This window comes from Fukomys damarensis, unplaced genomic scaffold, assembly GCF_012274545.1.
Source record: "Fukomys damarensis isolate Sample0158 unplaced genomic scaffold, DMR_v1.0_HiC HiC_scaffold_38, whole genome shotgun sequence".
Classification (NCBI taxonomy): Eukaryota; Metazoa; Chordata; class Mammalia; order Rodentia; family Bathyergidae; genus Fukomys; species Fukomys damarensis.
In genome coordinates this window covers 52,745,879-52,764,855 of record NW_022900950.1, presented here as the reverse complement: position 1 = coordinate 52,764,855, position 18,977 = coordinate 52,745,879, and the positions used below count along the sequence as shown (strand labels likewise).

The window sequence follows — 18,977 nt, the reverse complement described above, 5'->3', positions numbered from 1 at the left end:
ATATATTATATAAAATATTTAAAATACATATATTTTATTATATTCTTAAATATTTTTTGTAAGAAAATAATGAACATTAAAGTTACAAAGTGTCCCTCTCTATCACACTATATAAGATCCTTTGCCTTCTCTAAATTCTTACAAATGCAGAAACAGAACATTCACTCATTCATATTTTAAGTGCATTTTTTATCTGTCTAAAATCTAGATGAATGACTGAATAACTTTGATCTTAGATTTAACATCTAAGTATTTATTTTTATTTGTATATAAATTTACAACTTTTTCTAAACCATGATTGTATTCATGATAATTTTAGAATGAAATGTGATAATCAATATATCTAGTATGAAGTTTGAATATTTTAGGGTATATTGTTTTATCCTTCTGAGTCTTAGGTATAAGAATCAGTAATCCCTACAGTCACAAATCCCTAATGTTACAACATATTCCTGCCAGTTGAGAAGGAGTTTAATTCAAAGAAAAGCTCAGGTTTCAATATTTCACGAAGAGGTACATAATGAGTAAGTAGTTTCTATGGTCTTAACAAATCTCTAGCCTTTAACTAGAGGGGCATGTGAATAGTGTGGAATTTTTTTTTCCCCAATTGTCTATCATCCAGTGGTGAATGATCCTAATTAATCAGAACACACATTTTATACCTTGCCTTTAAACTTTACTACCTAAATGAGTTCAGACAGTGCATCAATTATCTTAGGCAATGGGAAACATCAGATAAAGAACATTACCATTAAAATAATTCAACAGCAGGAAAAAAATACAAAGCTAACCTAAATGTCTGCCCTGTAGCTGTCTGTTCATCAGCAATACTTCTATGAAGAATCCTCAAAGCACTTTTATCTCACCCTTGCCAAACACCTCAGGGCACCAAGGCAGAGCCAGGCTAGGAGGTGTTCATTCTTTTCTCAAATGGTCATGTAGTGGAGCTGTCTCGGATCATTGCAAAGTCACTATTTGTCTTACTTATGTCCACAAATGAAGTGCAGTTGACTGGCTTCTTTCTGGCTCAGATTCTACTCAAAACAAACATTAGTCTCACCATGTTTTCCTGTCTAATGAGTTTACAGTCCTGGAATGCTATATCAGAAAACCTCCCTTACTTTGTAGGCTTTATGGCTTATGTCTCATTGGTCATGTTTCACCATGAATATTTGCTACAGTGTTTTAAAGATAAGTATTAGCTTGTGTTGGTCTCATCCTGTCACAGTTCTCACCTTAGTAATCATTGTCCTATAAAGGAACATCAAGTGTCCTGGAGGCCCAAAGCTTCTAGAAAGATATTTAATGGCCACCTTACCAAAATGGTGTTTCACTGAAAAAGGCCTTGCTATGTTAGCAAGATGTGGTTTGTAAACCTTGGCTTATGACCTAATTAAATTCTGTGATATTCAATTTATCACACCACTTCAATCTCCCAATCCAGTGGTTTTAATGGTCTACAACTTCATATAGCTACAAGATACCTAGGATAGTGACTCTAAAATAAGTCCTGTCACATCTTAAGTATTTGCAATACTCAAGGCTACCATGACATTGTTTATAAAATTTAAACTGATTTGATCACGTGCTTGAAAGAAAAGGTGATAGTTGTAATTACTACCTGGTAATTCATAAATAGCTGCAAGAGCTACTACTGTACTCTATAAACTTCTATTGTTTCTATTAAATATCTGACTCTTTAAAAAGATTCAAAACCATAATGTCTAATTTATAATTCAAATCAATTTTTCTGCCTTAGTTTTATTTTTGAACTACAGAAAAGATTAATATTCTTAATGATGTTTATTTATATACAGAGATTTGGGAAGTTAAAAATTATAGCTAATAAAATACTTTGAATATAGTAGGTGATAATTATTATTATTTTATTTGTAAATGTAGTGTTTCCACTAAGGTACCCTGGGATCTTTGTGTTCTGGTGGATAATTATGTAATTAATTATAAAGCAGTGCATAACACTTGATATTTCTAAAAGTAAGTGTTGCCCTAGTTTTTTGTAGCACACCTAAATTGTAGCAGAATATTTCATTTTCCACAATTCTTTTATAAAATAACATAACATCTCCTAAAATCTGCATGAATTTTTTTCTCTACCAGGTTTTCTTTCTTCCTAAATAACTATGAAACCTTTAAAACAATTTTTAATTAATTAGGAAATTAGCAGTTTCTACTTGTAGGTTTTCCTGAAGTATCATCATCATAAAACAATCAGATGTACAAAATGCCAAGGGTAACAGTAGAGCTTTGTCCAGGGCTTCACAGACATAGGGCCAGTTCTTTATTAAGATATACTTAAGTATAAAATCTCATGCCCAACTTCATAACTATTAAATAAGATATACTTGTGTTCAATATTTCCTTAGGCTGAGTCAATGGAACAAATACTTTTTGAAACTTGCCAAACTTAAGAAAATACTATTTGGCCTTAAAAGGGGAAGTATAGGTTACTTCCACTCTTAAGAATACAACCCTATCTAATACTTTCAAACTTTTACAGGTACCAATGATATACGTATTTCAAAGAGTCAAATTCACCCATAAATGTCTATGAAACAGAAATTCCTATAAAAAGGGGTAATGATAAGGTAGGTAATGAAAATTCTTTTCATGAACAAAATGTGTTTGATTTAGTTTCTTAGGTCCATGCTTACTTCAACAAAATAACTACAGTTAGAGAAGCAGATTTATTAATGTCTTATAAAAAGCTTATTCCAAAGGAAGCTTGCTTTGTATGATATCTGAAATATTATTATTTTATAGGAACTCTTCATTAGCATTACCATTGTTTACAGAAGAAAGAAAAAAATGTCTTTCCATCCAAAGGTCACTTTTCTATCACTATGAAAATCTCTAACTTTGGTATTTACCTAATCTACAGGACACCCTCTCAACCTCTTGAGGTTATGGTAATATTCCATAGATTAAAACAATATTATATAGGTGTTGCTTATATATTAAAGCAATGACTTTAAGCAACTGTTTATGAACAATAAGGGAGACATTTATGCTTGCTGTAGTTGTAAACTAAGTTTCTTCAGACCAGCTTCTCACTGAGGAACAACTAGAAAGCTTAATTCATTATTTTTCATTTGTTTTGTAAAATTCTCACTATTGTCTCTTCACGAGCAAAATGACATCAAGAGAGGCTCGATTTACTATAGAGTGAAGATTCTAGGGAAAATGGGATCTGCTAATTACTGGATGTTGCTCAAGAAGATGAATGGAATCTACAAGTTTGGGGATGGAGTAAAATTGCTCTGGAAAATGTGGTAAAAGAGAACACAAAAATCACATGCAACAAAAAGGAATTATTGTGGTCACCCTTGTTTAGAGACTATAGAGAAGATAAGCAATTTTAGCGGAATTTCATGTAGTTCACTGAAAGTATACAGTGAAAATCTTTCCTGTATACTTTCCTCAAAAGAAATGTCAGGAGTGTCTAAATTGATCCTTTATTCTTGTAAGTAATTTTTTGAGATACATTGGAGAAGAAAGTTTAAAAATGACAATGAATGGGTAGCTAACAGAAGAGATAAACTTCAACTCCTATATTATGAAGTGTAATAAAAATTTCAAGGTAGTTAAGTAGTCTGTACAGTAGGAATAGTCTATTAAATAAAGTTTAAAAAAAAAAAACCTTCTTAGTGATTGAAAGAACAGCCACCTTTTGGAAATGGATGGACAGAGAGGATATAGCTGGGCAGAGATGAAGGAAGGGGTGAAACCTGTAGCACTTTCTGTCAAATCTATGAAATTAGAAGGTATTCTTTAATTTCTAACCTCTTATTCATGTACTTAGAGATACACTGTACTCTCAAGTGTCATTATTTGACATATATCACTTCACAATGTAGCTGAGGAGAGATGCTGTTTCTAGTCTATTTTTAAAAAATCTTCCCTATAAAGCAAGAAGAAAAAGATATGTTCTCTCTTCCATGCTCCCATAGCACCCTGAAACAGTAACATTACAATTAATCTATCTCCTTAACAAACTCTAAGCATAGGATAATTAAGGAAAACTCTAAGCATCATCATCTTTGCATAACATGCAGCTAGCAAGCTCAGTACATGAAACATGGCAGGTGTCCCCTCTCTCCCAAAATTGCAAAATATTTCAAATTCTATATAAATATTATATATTGATACATATTCAAATTAATTTATGCATGGAAGGATAGAGGTAAAGGTGAAGAAATAAGGAAAAGAAGAAAGTAAGAAAGGAAGTGCAACAAGAGAAAAGTTCAGCTCCAGGATTCAATCCTCAAGCTTGGAGGTTTGAAACTTAAAGAACACAAAGAGGAATATACCTCTTAGAAACTAGAATGCAGGTAATTTTGAAGTGTCAAAGAAAAAGAATTTTTTAAAAGTCTGTCATCTATTACAAGATAAGCTCTTGGTGCACTTAACAAGTCATCTACTAGGATTTAAGATTCCACACTTTCCTGGCAACTGCCACAGGGTCATGAGCAGGATATAGTGACTGTCTCCTTTTGTGACAATTCTTGCAGCTGCTCTTTGAATGAACCAAAATCTATAAATAACTGCATCTCTAGATGCATTAGCAGTATATTAGCGTGACCAAGGCATATATGTACAAAACTAAAGATGAGAAATCCTTGGAAGAAAGGCAAACTTTCAATTTGGCACAAACTGCAGAGATTGAAAGCAGATCTGGCCGTTTCTCAAACACACAGTTCCATTATGTGTCTGTGTTACTGTGTATCCTCAATTTTTCTACTTTGTATAGCAGCCAATTTTAAGCTATAAATTATATTTCTTCTATCTTACCTAATGGATAAGATTTCACTCATGTTATGCTGAGATGCAGAGAAAGGAGAGAGGAAGTCAGAGAGAGAAGAAAGGGAAGACAGGGGAGAGCCAGAAGGGAGAGGGAGGGGAGGAAGGGGGGAGAGAAGGAAAAGGAGCAATTGAGCAAAATGACCAAGAAAAAAGCCAATAATTTTTCTGACGCAAGGAAAATACTATTCAACATTACATTGGTTAAGTGTACAAAAATGACAGAGCTCAGTTCCTTTTTCTCAGGAAATTTCTGCTTTTGTAAAAGGGTATAGTTTGTATTTCTAGATTGAACAAATAATAAAAGAGCAATCTTGAGACATTAAGGATAAAATACCTCTCTTTCTAAAACAGAAAGGCAAAAAAGGTCTAGATGCTATTATGATGGTATGTAACTTCTGACTTTGTTTGGACTAAGTTTTCAAATCTAGGTCCTTGCACATTCAGATCATTTCTGAATTTCTGCAGAGTCCAATAACTTGTATTTTACTTGAAGACTGTTTATGAAACATGTAGTGGTTCAACCTATTCCCCTCATTAACGGGTGTCAATCAATCACACACACACTACCTGGCATACTAAGTTGTTATTTTCTACCTTATAAAATATACTTATAGTGGAAAGACTTATTATTGTGTGGCTCTGCTGGTGAGTGAATTATTTGAGGAAGCAACATGACCAGTAAACCTTGATCCATTGATACTAAAAGGGCCCCACTTGAATTAAAGATTCAGGACAAACATTCCCAGGTTCACAGAGCACCAAGGCTTGCAGAATTGCATGAAACCTGAGAGCTTAATTCCAACTTTCCCAAATATAGAAGTCTCTAAACAGGAAGACTGTAAAAGTCTCCTGTAAAAGGTCTCTGATAGGTGTCTGTCCAGCTTCAGCTGATGGCTGATGGGTGTGGTCACCATTTCAAATAGTCACTTGTTCTTGTTCATGAATTTTCCTTTCACCCGAGCCTTTACCTGGAGGAAAGACCTAAATCAGGATTCTGTCTTCAAATCCTACTTCTACAGTGAAGTGGGGCCTTGGGAAAGCAACTCTCCAATCTCTGGGAGAGGATTATAGAGGCTCAATTACCATCGGAGGTAGCCACAGACACATTTATTAAAGTTAATGAAATTTTTTTAAAATAAGAAAGTTAATGAGGACACAGATAACTACTTCTCTCCACTGCTAAATCCTGAGTTCGTGCTCTCTGTTCTTTTTCCATTCACGTTCAGAAAGCTCCACTGAGTAGACAATGTACAAAATGGAATTCTGTAATTAAATAAAAGCTTCACCTGATAAAAGTACTGACTACTGAGAAAAAGAAGACAGGAAAGAGCCCTTTTAAGATAGAGGGTAATGACTCTGGAATAAGACTTCAGGTGGATTCTAGGCTTCAAAGAGGTAAATTCTTTAAAGCACGGACAAAGCTGGTAACCAAAGAATAATTGTTTATGGATGCACAGAATACAAAAGTCACGTTGATTGAATTCTGGTCCTTTTGGGTATACTAATACACAGAAAGCAATTTCTGAAAACATTATTAATTTATTATATAAAGGAAAACAGTCAATATTATTATTCTATAATTTGTGCTGTTTTGTGCTCAGTTTTTTTTTTTCTTTTGTACTCATTTACACCTTGATGCAACAATGGGAAACATATTAAACTACAGAGTAAAATATTTTAATTGTTGTAGGTAAATAACTAACCCTTGAATAGCTGCAGACTCTGGTAAATGAGTTATCATTTTTCCAAAAGCCCAGGGCAGTGCCTTGAAAACCTCTTGCAACAAAATCCAGATCTGTCTAGACAGGTTTGAACCTGCAGCTCATCCTGTTTAACATTTCTTCTAGTGGAATACAAAGAACATATTAGTTACTCTTTAAACTATTGCCCTCTTAATGATGCCATTGAAATCCAATGAATAAAGAATCAGCTCACAGTCAAGCTGCTTGGCAGGACTTACAGACTTTGCAAGACACCTCTATCTCCAACATGTTTCTGTGGGCCAAAGACCTTGCTTTCTCTTTCTCTAAATGCCCACCTATAGTCCTCATTCTGCTCTGTAGCCAGGGGGCAAGGATACTTGGGATGTTCCTCTTCACCTCTCTGAGCCTAACAAATGATGCAGTTACCTCTTGGGAAGTGGGGTTAAAACGTTGGATGGGATAGTTAGAGAGGGTTTCCGGAGGCACAACTGCCTGAGGCACATTAGTCTACCACCCAACATCCAACTGGAAGGTTCTAGTCTTGTAGGGAGTATCCTTAAAAATTGGGTCAAGCCTCTGGTGCTACTGGCTGTGTTCAGCAGTATTCAAGTGGAGGTGCTCCGATGGCTAGGAAAGAAAGGCCTTCGTGGTGATAGTCACAGAGGTCCTTATAAGGAGTAAATGCTGATGGGAAGGCTCCAGCACCCAAGACAAGATTGAGGGTCACTATCAAACCCTGCTGCTACAGCTCCAGCTCCTTCCCTCATCTCTCTCCATCTTGGCTACAGGTTTCTACAAAAAGTTGCAAATGTACTACCCTCTCACTCCCACCCTATCCTATTAGCAGGCCTACTCCTGCTGTCAATAGGAGGAGACATTTGACTCTGCAGAATGCCACTTAGAAATCCTTCTTCACAAAGAGATAACATTTTTGAGGACTAAACTCCTTGGATACAACCCCTTTCTGTACTGGTCTTTAAGGTCAAAGGACCTGTCTGCTGTTGGAAAGTCACCTGTTTCTCTAACTGTTCATGTGTTATTGTAGGTACTCAGGCTGTAGAAGTCTGCAGTAACACTGGAGACCTGAAAATGTTTTGTGCTAATGTACAATGAAAAGTATGCCATCTAAAATAATTACTTAAGTATCTATAAATTTTGTATTATGAAAATTCCAAGCTTCACATTCAGATAAATATCATTATAGTTGAAAATCATTTGTAAGTGGGTTTTCTCACGGTGCAGAAATTCCTGAGTCAGTATAATCATGAAGAAATCAGAGCTGGTTTTAGATAAAAAGGAGAAACTTATAGACATATTATTTCAAAAGCAAAATTATAAAAATCTTAACTGAAATTCCCATGGACAGAGTTATACTGATTGTTAGCTGTGAATGAATTTCATATGCTTAGCATGACACAGGGAGAGGCCTCCAAAAGTAAAGCTGCCACTGCCTACACCAAGTCTTAAGGCACTCTGTCTTTACCCTGCCTACTCCGTGTGAGATAAAGTTCTTCTTTCACCAAACTCAATTCAAGGTCAAATACCACCCCAAGCAATTCATTCACAAACTACTTAAATATACTGGAGGAAGGCAGAAGGGAGAGCAAGCAAAAACTGAACTTAAAAAACACATATATATGAGAGAAAAATATCCCATGTACTGGATGCAATTTCATGTTTGCTTAATCATATTTATTTATGGTTTTATTATTTATAAAAAAGAAATCATTCTGGGAATTACAAAATATTGCTGTTGCTATCCTAGTTCATTATTTTCATAGCTACATGGCTTAACCCCAATTTAAACAAATATTTTAAGAGAATTTTCACTAGCATTATCATGTTTCTTCCTTCCTAGTCTTAATGAAAAAGATCTACTCTTTAAGTCCCCGATTTTCTTATTCTGGAGTAATTCTAAGTATTACTGTTTATTATAAAATAACTTTTATTGTAAAAAATGACTCCAGAAAATAACCAGCAACTAGTGGAGATTAAGCATAGAATGTATAAAGTGGTGGCATTTGGAATTGCAGTATGTGTCACTCAAAATATTCACCAGCATTGCTCATTACGGCAGTTTAGGATAATGATTTTATTACATTTCCCCAACGAAGTAGATATGTGTTCCTATACTTATCCAATATATCAACCTGATACAGTCTTTACAACAAAGTTTTACTAATAGATAAAAATAAGATAAACATAACAGTAATACACATAATTAAGTTTAAATGAAAAGAACCATTATTTATAGACTTCCTATAGTATAATCTCTTAACATGAATCCCCACATCAATAGGGACTGTCTTCATTCAACCTACCCCCCCAACCACCCCAGACTTCTTGCCTCCATTCTTGACTACAAACTAAAAAGTGGTCCTTTTCTTGGGAATAAAACTTGGCACAGAAATATAATGACATGATTTTATTTAATCTGTGAATAGTCATCAGATATGTTATCAAGATAGAAACTAATACTTGCATAAGGAAAATTTAATTTAAACTAAATATGTAATAATGGATTGAAGTAAAGCAAAGGTCTACATACTAAAAGAGGAATGACCATCCCTTTCCTTTCTGGGCTTCACTGGCTCTAAAGACAGAGAAACCTCGGATGAAAGGTTAGTTCAGTGTTTCTGAGGATGCATCTACTCAACATATCTCTATTAAATGCTTACGGTATAAAGGTCACTGTGCTGGGTTCTAGGAATATAATGATGCACAATACACAGGCCTTGTCCTTAAGGAAATTTAGCAGGAGAAATTTAAAAATTGAAAAGCATTAGTAGACTTGAGCTTGCTACAGTTTGACAAATTACTCTTAGGTGTCTGTCTACTGAAAAAACAAAACAAAACAAACAAACAAAACCCCAAACCACTAAAATTTGGGTGAAACTACTTATTTATGTATTATTGGACTTATATAGGAAATACTCTAAAATGCACTTATCCTCCCCAAATAATAGCCTGAAATCAGAAGGATGAGCTATGAGCAGTAAGCAAAATGAAGCCAGAGTTGCTTGAAGAAAAAAAATGCCACCATCAGGAATGTACCAGGAAACAAATAGCAGAGGCAGGAAGAGCCATAGTATAAGCCAATCCGAACCTGTAGCTTTGTTATATCTGTACAGGGCCCTTACCCAAACAACTTTCCTGAACCCTCTTCTTCAGTCATAGAAGTAGCCAAGCCAAAGAACCTGAACAAAGCAGCACAAATCAGTCAGAAACAATTCAAATGCCTTATTAAGCAGCACATTTTTCTTAAGGGCAGGATAATATGAGTGTATTTCTAGAAAAGAGAGGGAACAAACACATATAGGTGCCTGCCTAGGATTGACTTGTAACCACACATTTTGCATAGATTTGCCCAAATATATATCTTGAGGGTAAACTGGTGCTTTGAACTGAGACCTTGGTGTGAAGAATGTGTAAGTATCCCCATCAAGGACTGCCCAGAGTTGTTCTCCCTGGCCTGGGGGCAAAGTCAGGCTACTATTCCTTTTCCTTACCTGATCCCCATTTGCCAGAACCCCTTTTCATACTACATGTTTTTTAAAAAAAATATTAGTACATGTCTGCCGTATGTAATTATTGCATTCATCATGGGGAGTAGATATACCACATCTTAATTCTTTTTCCATCCTACTTGTGTTTAACACAATTTACCTCACTACACTGGCAGCAAGCTACGCGGCAGGGTCCTGGAATTCAGTTCTCCTTTCAACCTGCACAGTGAACAGGAGCTACAGAAGTAAGGCAAGGGAGGCTCTGTGTTAAGTTATTGTGTGATAAGCTTAAATCAAAGTCCCACCCTGTGCTATTAGAAGCATTACCCATTGTGGCAGCTACTTTTTCATTCCCAGTAAAGATAAACTTAGACCCTGAGGGCTATCGAGGGACATCACTCTCTGCCTCACCTGAGAAGTGTGCAAAGCAGTTTGGTAGCATGATTTGCATACCAGTGCAGGCTCCTATCACAGGTTCCATGTGGGTTAGTTTCCCAAGCTTTTCCACTTTCCACTTTCAATCCTTATTTCACAAGTCATTGGAGTAATGCAATGGCTTTTGGAGAAACTAAAATAAATGAAATATTACTAGCAAAACTGTCAAATATTTGGACAGTTAAAATCTGGATCCCTTTAGGTGGATCCTTATAGATGAATACTCTCTACCACAATAGCAGCACAATCCCACTGAAGACAACTTCCAGAGTACATCTTCATAGCATCTGTTAATCCTAGAACTCACATGCCAGTCTTTCTGGTTTTTTTTTTAAATATCAGTATTTTTTTACATCAATGGTTTGATTCATCTTTGGTACATATTAGAACAGAAAAATGAATTAGGTGGTTTGAGTGTGTATGTGGCAGAGGTTTGGCAGCAGCATCATCAATATTGTTTATATACTTCTGTGGTTCAGAAGATCACACAAAGGGAAAGACTTGCAATGTAACCTTGATGTCTTAATCCAGCGCATCGAATTCAGAGCAACGGCCAGGGACCTTTTGGGTATGTCACCTGCTGTTAGATCACACGCTTGGGAACCAAAGAAATAATCAGGACATGTAAAGAAGGGTAGCAAATTAAAGAGAAAATGTGAGTTAATACCAAAATGTGATGGAGAATAAAACGGAGGTCATAATTGTATCCTTCTAATCGCAATTTTATTGAGGTGAAGTTGTTTCTAAATTTTCAAGATCCCTGCTGAGCTAAATTACGAAAATGTTTATATGAGGAGAAAATGTGAGTTCTGCAATACATTAATACAATAATCACTCTAAATTTATATAAGAGGTCTAGAAGAATTTTCTCCAGGCCAGGTGGTCACAGTTTGTTATATACTGTCATACAGACGTATCTTATGCTATCCTCTAGCTTTCTCACAGTCATAAGTTGGTTAATGACAGGGATGCATTCTGAGAAATACATCACTAGGCAATTGTCATCCTTATATGAACATTATGGAGCAGACCGCATGAACCTAGATAGAATAGGTCAATATCTCAAGGTGGCCTCTTAAAGCAAAAAAGAAATGTGGAAACCATGAGATGCGTGAGGCTGCTGCCAGCATTCATGGCTTACTGATTTAAAGTAATATTTTTCTTAGTACACTCCAAGATAACAATTAGAGGCAGAGTACTGTGTACTGTACATATTTCATGTGCTCTGTTTTTATATGGCCAACAGTGCAAGTTTGTTTATGCCAGCATTACTGCAAACATATTAACGTCTTGTGCTATGACCTTAGGATGGCTATAACATCACTATATGATAGGAATTTTTCAGCTCCAGTATAATTTTGTGACACCATCCTTGTATGTATGGTACAGTGTTGTATTAGGCAGTATGTGATCATATTTGCATGTACTCCATGCAAATCAATAAAAACACGTAAAATATAAAATGGGCTCAACCAGACTATTTAACTGCTTGACACTGTGTGTCTACTTCAGCCAACACCATGCACAATATTAACAGTGGCACATTATTTAGGTTTCACTAATGTGGTGGACAGGAAGTAGGACTAGGACAGAGAAGCAGTAAAGTCCAACAGCCTAGACTTTAGTTCTTCCCCTTACCTAAATCAAAACACCTGCTGCTAGTGAATAACACATTTAAAAGTCGCTGAGAGAAAGAAGTTAACAGTAATAAGGAGATGTAAAGGTTAATATAGGCTGTTTGTTTGCCACCATCCATCTATCCACACATACTGAAATATAACTGGGAAAACTGCAGTGTATTTGTTTGGCTGCTCTTTCTATTTACATTCAGATTTTTTTCTTTCTTCATTCTGTTTTTCCTATTTTGTTGCTGTTCTTCAGAAACACCTTTCTACATATGGGTGTTTTAAAATTCTGATCAGAATCAGTAGTGGGAAAAGAGCTGGGGAAATAATGGAGATGCCAGTACTTATGTGACACATTCACAAACCCTATGAATTTTTAATGAAGGAACAATGTCCACAATTAGATTTGGAATGAGGTTTTCTTTGTGGGCGTCCTTATAGTAAGTGGAGTGCGGGTAGATTCTACTTTATATTCAGTAAATGATACTGATGCAAAAACCACTATGATTTAATAGAAAATAAAAGCAAATTGTTGGTTGTTCATAGCTCTTTATTTCTTCTCCTAGATTTAGAGAAGTGTGGCAATTTTAGAAATTGTATTCTGCTTTATTTAAATGCCATGTATATGCTAGAGCATTCAATAGCACAGAAAGTCATTTCCAGTCATGACGTAAAGCTGTCCTTTCACACTACAGAGTAGTTTTTATTTGCTTGATATGTTTCCAACTGTAAAAATAACTACTACACGTAGACCTTAGGGGAGAAAGATACCAAGCTTCTCCACTTGCAAACTAAGGCATCTCAAATGTTCATAAGAAATGTAATAATGTTGAAAATAAGAAAATAGAATGGGTAATAGCTCCTTAATTTGTATTAAGGCTAAAGCTTAACTCTCATCTTTAGATGGCTTCCTAGGGCTTCAGAGTCCATCATCACAGAAACATACACAAACAGCTTCCTACCAATCTCATGGCCTTCAGCACTTTTCAGGGTTAGGCCCCTGGACACTTGTACAACCTCATTTCCTACAGGTTCCTCCTCTCTTTGAGCCTAGGGCTTGTTATTCTTCTTAAGCCTGCCAAGCACAAACTTTGTTATCTTCACTTGGTGACTGTGTACATGGTCCCTTCGGATGCCTGTGCAATGGTCCACTCCCCCATCTATTCCTGCTGTAGGGAGGCATACTTCCTATGGAGGACTTCACTACCTTCTATCTAACATAACAATCCATAAAACCTTTGTCCATTCACCATCCTTGTTTTTGTCCATAACATTTCTCAGTATTAGAGGTTATACAGCACAGCACTGTTTCACTGATCTTAGTCTTCCATGAGGTAAGGCTTATCTTAAAGAGTTTTAAATGTTTTTCTTGCTAAATCTCTATCAGCCAAAGTAGTTCTTGGTGTTTAGTATATATACACATCCTCTTTCTCACACACATTCAAATTCATTGAATAATATTTGTGAATGAGAAATGTAATGCATATATGCATCCAAATACACACTATGTTGAGTATACCTTTTTATTTTTTGTATTCCTGCTGAATGGCATCTAGGGCCTTAGTGCATGGGCACTGAAGATACTGGCCCTCCCAGAGCAGGCCAGTTTCCAAAGACAGCAAGCAACTGCCTGGAGGCCACTCTTCAAATGCAGCAACCAACCTGGAGCCCACCACCAAGCACTTCCTTTATATGACTCTGTGACACAGTAAGCCAAGATTCTTCTGCACTCATCATCCCAGGGCGCTGAGCCAAACAACCAGAGTCATCCCTTTATTTCAGAGCTTGCTTAAACCATTTGAACCATCCCATCCTAAGACTACCTGCTTTTCTGCATACACCATATGAAGACTCTTGCCCACTGATTATTCCTCACATTTTCTCTCCCTTGAGACAAAGTCAATGTTACCCAATGTCCATCCAACCCACTGGTGTAGGATGGTATGCATGCTCCTCCTCTTGCAAACTAAGTAACTGTCTCTTTCAGGTAGTTTTGTGATCTATTGGCCTCAAAATACCTAGATAATAATACAATAATACAAGAAATAAAATGATTTTGACATCTTAAAGATCTGTATGTACTTTAGCCTGCATTTCAGCTCCTGAGAATAATTTATAGATGGTTTTTATGGTTATTATTATTGACTTCTACTTTGGCCCTTGAGCTTTTCTTTTCTTTTAAATCCAAACACCACTAGCTCAAGGGAGCAGTACTGCTTTACTCTTTGTGTTAGATAGAAATAACTACCAACTGTACTCCAAAAACCAATAAATTCTTATTAAAATATATATACACTATGGAGTTTGGATGATGATGTGTCCATGTTGGTTCATTTGTAGCAAATGTTACCTCTGGTGGGGGATATTGATAATGGTGAAGTCATACATGTCTAAGGGTAAGAGGTATATAGGAAACTTCTATGCCTTTTGCATAATGATGCTACAAACTTAATACTGCTTTCATCTGTCTTTAAAAAATATAGGCATATAACCACTTATTCTCATTCTCTTTGAATATAAGGAAATAATAAATCATGACCATACTTTCCTAAATTATAACTAATTCTAAAAGTAATAAGGATACACTCTCACAACCTAGAGCATGTACAGTGATGTTCAACATATTAAAACACAGTTGTTTTCTTTTTGTTCCAAAGAATATAGTTCATGTTGTGCCATGGCCCATTGGTCAGATGTCTCATTGTTCTCTGTTGGAACACTTTTTCATCAGGGAGTGCTAAGCTAGGGCCTGGTGGAGGTACAGCAGCCATCGAAACTGATCCTGGGAAACTGACCTTTAATATACCCATAAGTAGACTCAGAGGAATGTGCTGGGTGGTTACCCATTACTTACACTTGGAAAGGACAAAGGCCTGAGGCTGAAGACTTAGCAGTAGGCATGAGCCAGAAAGATATAAAGATGTCCATAGGAATGGCCAAGGGAGTTTCTAGAATGAACTGGAGGGAGTCTCTACCCAGTCAGTTACTAACCTTGGTGACAGAACCTTCACTGGGATTTGATAGCCCATGCAGCTGTATTCTTGCAGTCAAAATCATGCCTCTGAACTTTTATTACAGAGCTGTTGCCAACATAGTCACTCTGGTGACAGCAACACACTCTGTAACAGAAATTCTGGACTCTGCTCAAGGTATTAGTAAAAAGAAGAGAATAGTTTTTTAGAGAAGCCCTAAAACTATGATCATGTATGCTGAAAACATGCTTTCCAGATAAATGTAAGGGCTGAGAATTTACATCAAAGGAGGCAAGAGTTCACCCTTCAGTCATTCAGCTTTTCTTTCTGATGGGTGGTACTTTCTGCCTCCTACAAACCACAGCCCAGAGCTGTTCCTTCGAGTACCGCTCTTCCATCAATTCTCCCAGCCGCCCTCTGTTGAGTCTTACATCAAGGACTGCCTCCTCTAACATACCTTACAAGATCAATTCTTATCACCCCTAACTCCAGACTTTCCCATGGGTGGTATGTCGGAGCACTTTATGTGGATCCAAAATCAGTATTTTAATTTTTAATAGTTATATTTGCTTTGAGCCATGTGAAATTGATGTTTCTGTGGATTTTAAAAAGTGGTCAAATATTGGCAGTTTCACACAGTTCAACCTATGTTAGAAAGAAATGTGTTAAAAGAAAATTCTAGGATTTCACTGATATTATTGCTTAGGAAAAGACTAAAATGGTTAATTTATTGGGTCATATATAAACAAATAATTATATTAATGTTTTTCTGCCAGAGATACAACAAAAATTAGGCTTGTTTTGACCAATGAACCACAGCACAGCCACATTCTGACCACTGTCTTTCTATGTTTCCTTAATATGTCTCACATTTTGTGTGTATGATTTATTTATTTATTTGGATATTTATGTATTTGTGTTTCCTCTTCAACTAGTTTTCCAGACATTTAAGGGCAAAGGGCAATTTGACTTCAGTAACCTCTTAGCACACAGAATGTAGACTCACAATAAGGACTGTTCCGGTCACTTGGGATGATAGTTGTACTGTACTGTGCTGAACCACAATTTAACGGTAATGATAAAAATATTGGTAAAAATACCAGGAAATACCATTTACTTTCTATTATGGTCATTCTAAAAGCAGAAATTGAGAGGCTATTTGACTGGCTGCTCTGGCCAAGAAGCCTACAACCTAGAGCGATGTGAAATACAGGACTCCTGAGTCGCACTTCAGGTTGAGACACATGCGCACCCCAACCCTGCACAATATTATGGGGTAGTATAGTCTGGCAGGGAGGATAAGGGCTCACCATCTGGACATATTTTGTTTTGCAGCAAAATGTGCACTGTCCCTTCCAGTTTACAAGCCCAAATGACAATGCCATCCACAGGTGAGAAAAAAGAGACTATGAGAAGCCAGTTTCTCCAGGGATAGCCTCTTGCCATCTAACCTCTAGCCTGCCACTGACCACTGCAACCACCTTTTGGTCCTTTTTAATACCATCCATTAAAAAATGATGCCTTGCCTGGACTTTGAAAATATATAATGGTAATTATGATTCATATGTTTCAAAAAATAAGCTAATGGTACTTATACCACCTACGTAACATATTTCTGTTTGAAAAACACACAATATGTTCACATGGTGTTGATATTTTGGAAGCTTTTGTCAAGGTTTTTTTTAACACGGTAGTTAAGAAACAAAATTCTGCCTACTAATTAGTTGCTACTTCCACTCATAAAATGATTGGTCTCCATAATATGGGAGGGTCAGTTACTTGATGTCAAGGCAGATAACATTAAAGTAAAGCATTTAATTGTAGAAATGTGTGGTTGAAGGAGATGAAAGATGTTATTTTTATCTAAGGTATCAGGGAAACACTACAAGCAGCAGAATATGGGCCAAGTCTCAAAGGATGGAAAAAAAAATCTCAGTGGAAAGAGAGGGGGTGGCGGAAGTGTGCAGGCAGCCTCAGGCAGGGATGGAGAACACAAATATGTGAAATCCCCAGACAGCATGCGAGGCTCTGAAAGGACAGAACTGCCTTTCTATTTTACATTTCAGTGAAGGTTTTTAGATTATATTGGTATCTGTATGTATATAATGACAATGGCAGTTTTATTCTTTATAATGTTGCTTTTAGAAAAATGTCAAGGGATTTAAACTCATGCTTCTTAAGTACAACGTTTTCTTACATAAAGATGCTGGTTTATCAACCAGAAAACTAAAATAAGCCTCTTTATAAAAGATAGCCTCAAAAGATTAAGAAAGTCTTGACAATATAAACATGCACTTACCAACTCTTGAAATGCTAAAACTAGGGTTTACTGTTCAAAGAATAAAAGAGATCATTTTAGTAGAAAGAAAATAAAGTATATTTCTTTACAGCATAAAAAAAGGAATCTCCAGAGTTCATTAACCAGAGACTAAAAAAATACACAAAATACTGTATATCTTGAGAGGGCTTCAAGTAAAGTCACAGAGAACAGATTTACAATGCTTTAATTAAACCAGCACAGAGATGGCAGTAGTCTGTTCACAACCTTTAGTGACAAGGAAGAACTATATAATAGCCTTCCTATTGACTATCTGCAAAAATAGTCAATAACAACATGAAGATGACAAGACTCTTAGAAGAAACTTATTTTATAGACTAGAGTTCATAACGGTGAGGAGGACAGAGGACATTAATCCTAATCGGGTCCACTCCATCAATGAGTGAAAAACATTTACATTTTAAAGTTTAGAGAAATATAAATATGATATGAACATGTAACAGCTCTGATAAGTATGAGTCATAAAAATAATTATAATTACATATCTAGATAGTCATGACCACAGTAAAAGAAAAAGGGATAACACTATATAGAGTTGTCTTTATAAGAACTTCTCTAAAGAATTAAGATCCCTGAAAGATAAGTAATACATGGAAATGAAGATACAGAAGCAAAAGTAATAAAAAATATATGGAAGATGGGGAAAAAACAAGAACCAAGATATATCATGTAAAAGTACAATATCTCAATGATAAATGTAACTGTACTGTTTGCTTTGAATGTACCAATAAACTTAATGGAAAATATATAAATGTATACATAAAGCATTAAAAAATATAAACACAAAAATACGGTCAAAACTTTTTACTATAAATAGTTTTTAACCATTGGTAAATAGTTTTTATCAATATTTTTATCATTACCTTTAAATGGTGGTTCAGTACAGTACAGTACAACTGTAAAAAAACTATTTTTACTTTTATAGTTAACCTTATAATGGTAAGGTAGACTTATGAGATATTTGTGTTTTAAATTTGTGAGATACTTCTGTTAGAATCTATGCATGTTCATAAAGTAAAGTTCATTCATATCTGTGAAAGTTCGTAACTCGAATGTTCAACAGTTGGAGACTTATTGTAATTAGAAATGAAACTGCTAGATCATATGGTAATTTTGCTTTTATTTGGGGAGGGGTAACCACCATACCAAAAACTGATTTCTTCAATAGAAGATCTTTTAACAACCAAACAGGCATTCTGATATCCAGAAAGGAAGGTTACTAAAGGTATTGTTAGTCTTTTAACTTATGAGTAAAACTGCATGGAGCAAACAGACCAGGAAGGCCCCAAAGACCCCGGAGGGGGTTTCTTCAGCTGCCTGTCTGCCTGCCTGCCTGCGATCACCCGGCGGCGTGCGCGCGAGCTCCCGGCCTGCAAGGGAGCTCCCGGCCTGCGCGACAACAGACCAGGAAGGAAGGTAGCCGCGCGGGCGCCCTTGAAACACCCACACGATACCCCCCCATTCTCAAAACTCCTGATCAGGCCAGTCCTTAGACCAACTCTGCAGAGGCATAGGTTCCCATGAAGGGTAGTTTTCTGAGCTCCCAACTTTGAACATCTTTAAAGAAAGGGCAGGGG

At 36.2% G+C, this 18,977-nt stretch overlaps 1 protein-coding gene across 3 annotated transcripts in view; it reads right to left on the bottom strand.

Annotated features, from left to right (window-relative positions):
- Nucleotides 1–18,977, bottom strand: part of Enox1 (ecto-NOX disulfide-thiol exchanger 1) — a 436,949-nt gene that overhangs the window by 213,352 nt on the left and 204,620 nt on the right. The window lies entirely within an intron of this gene.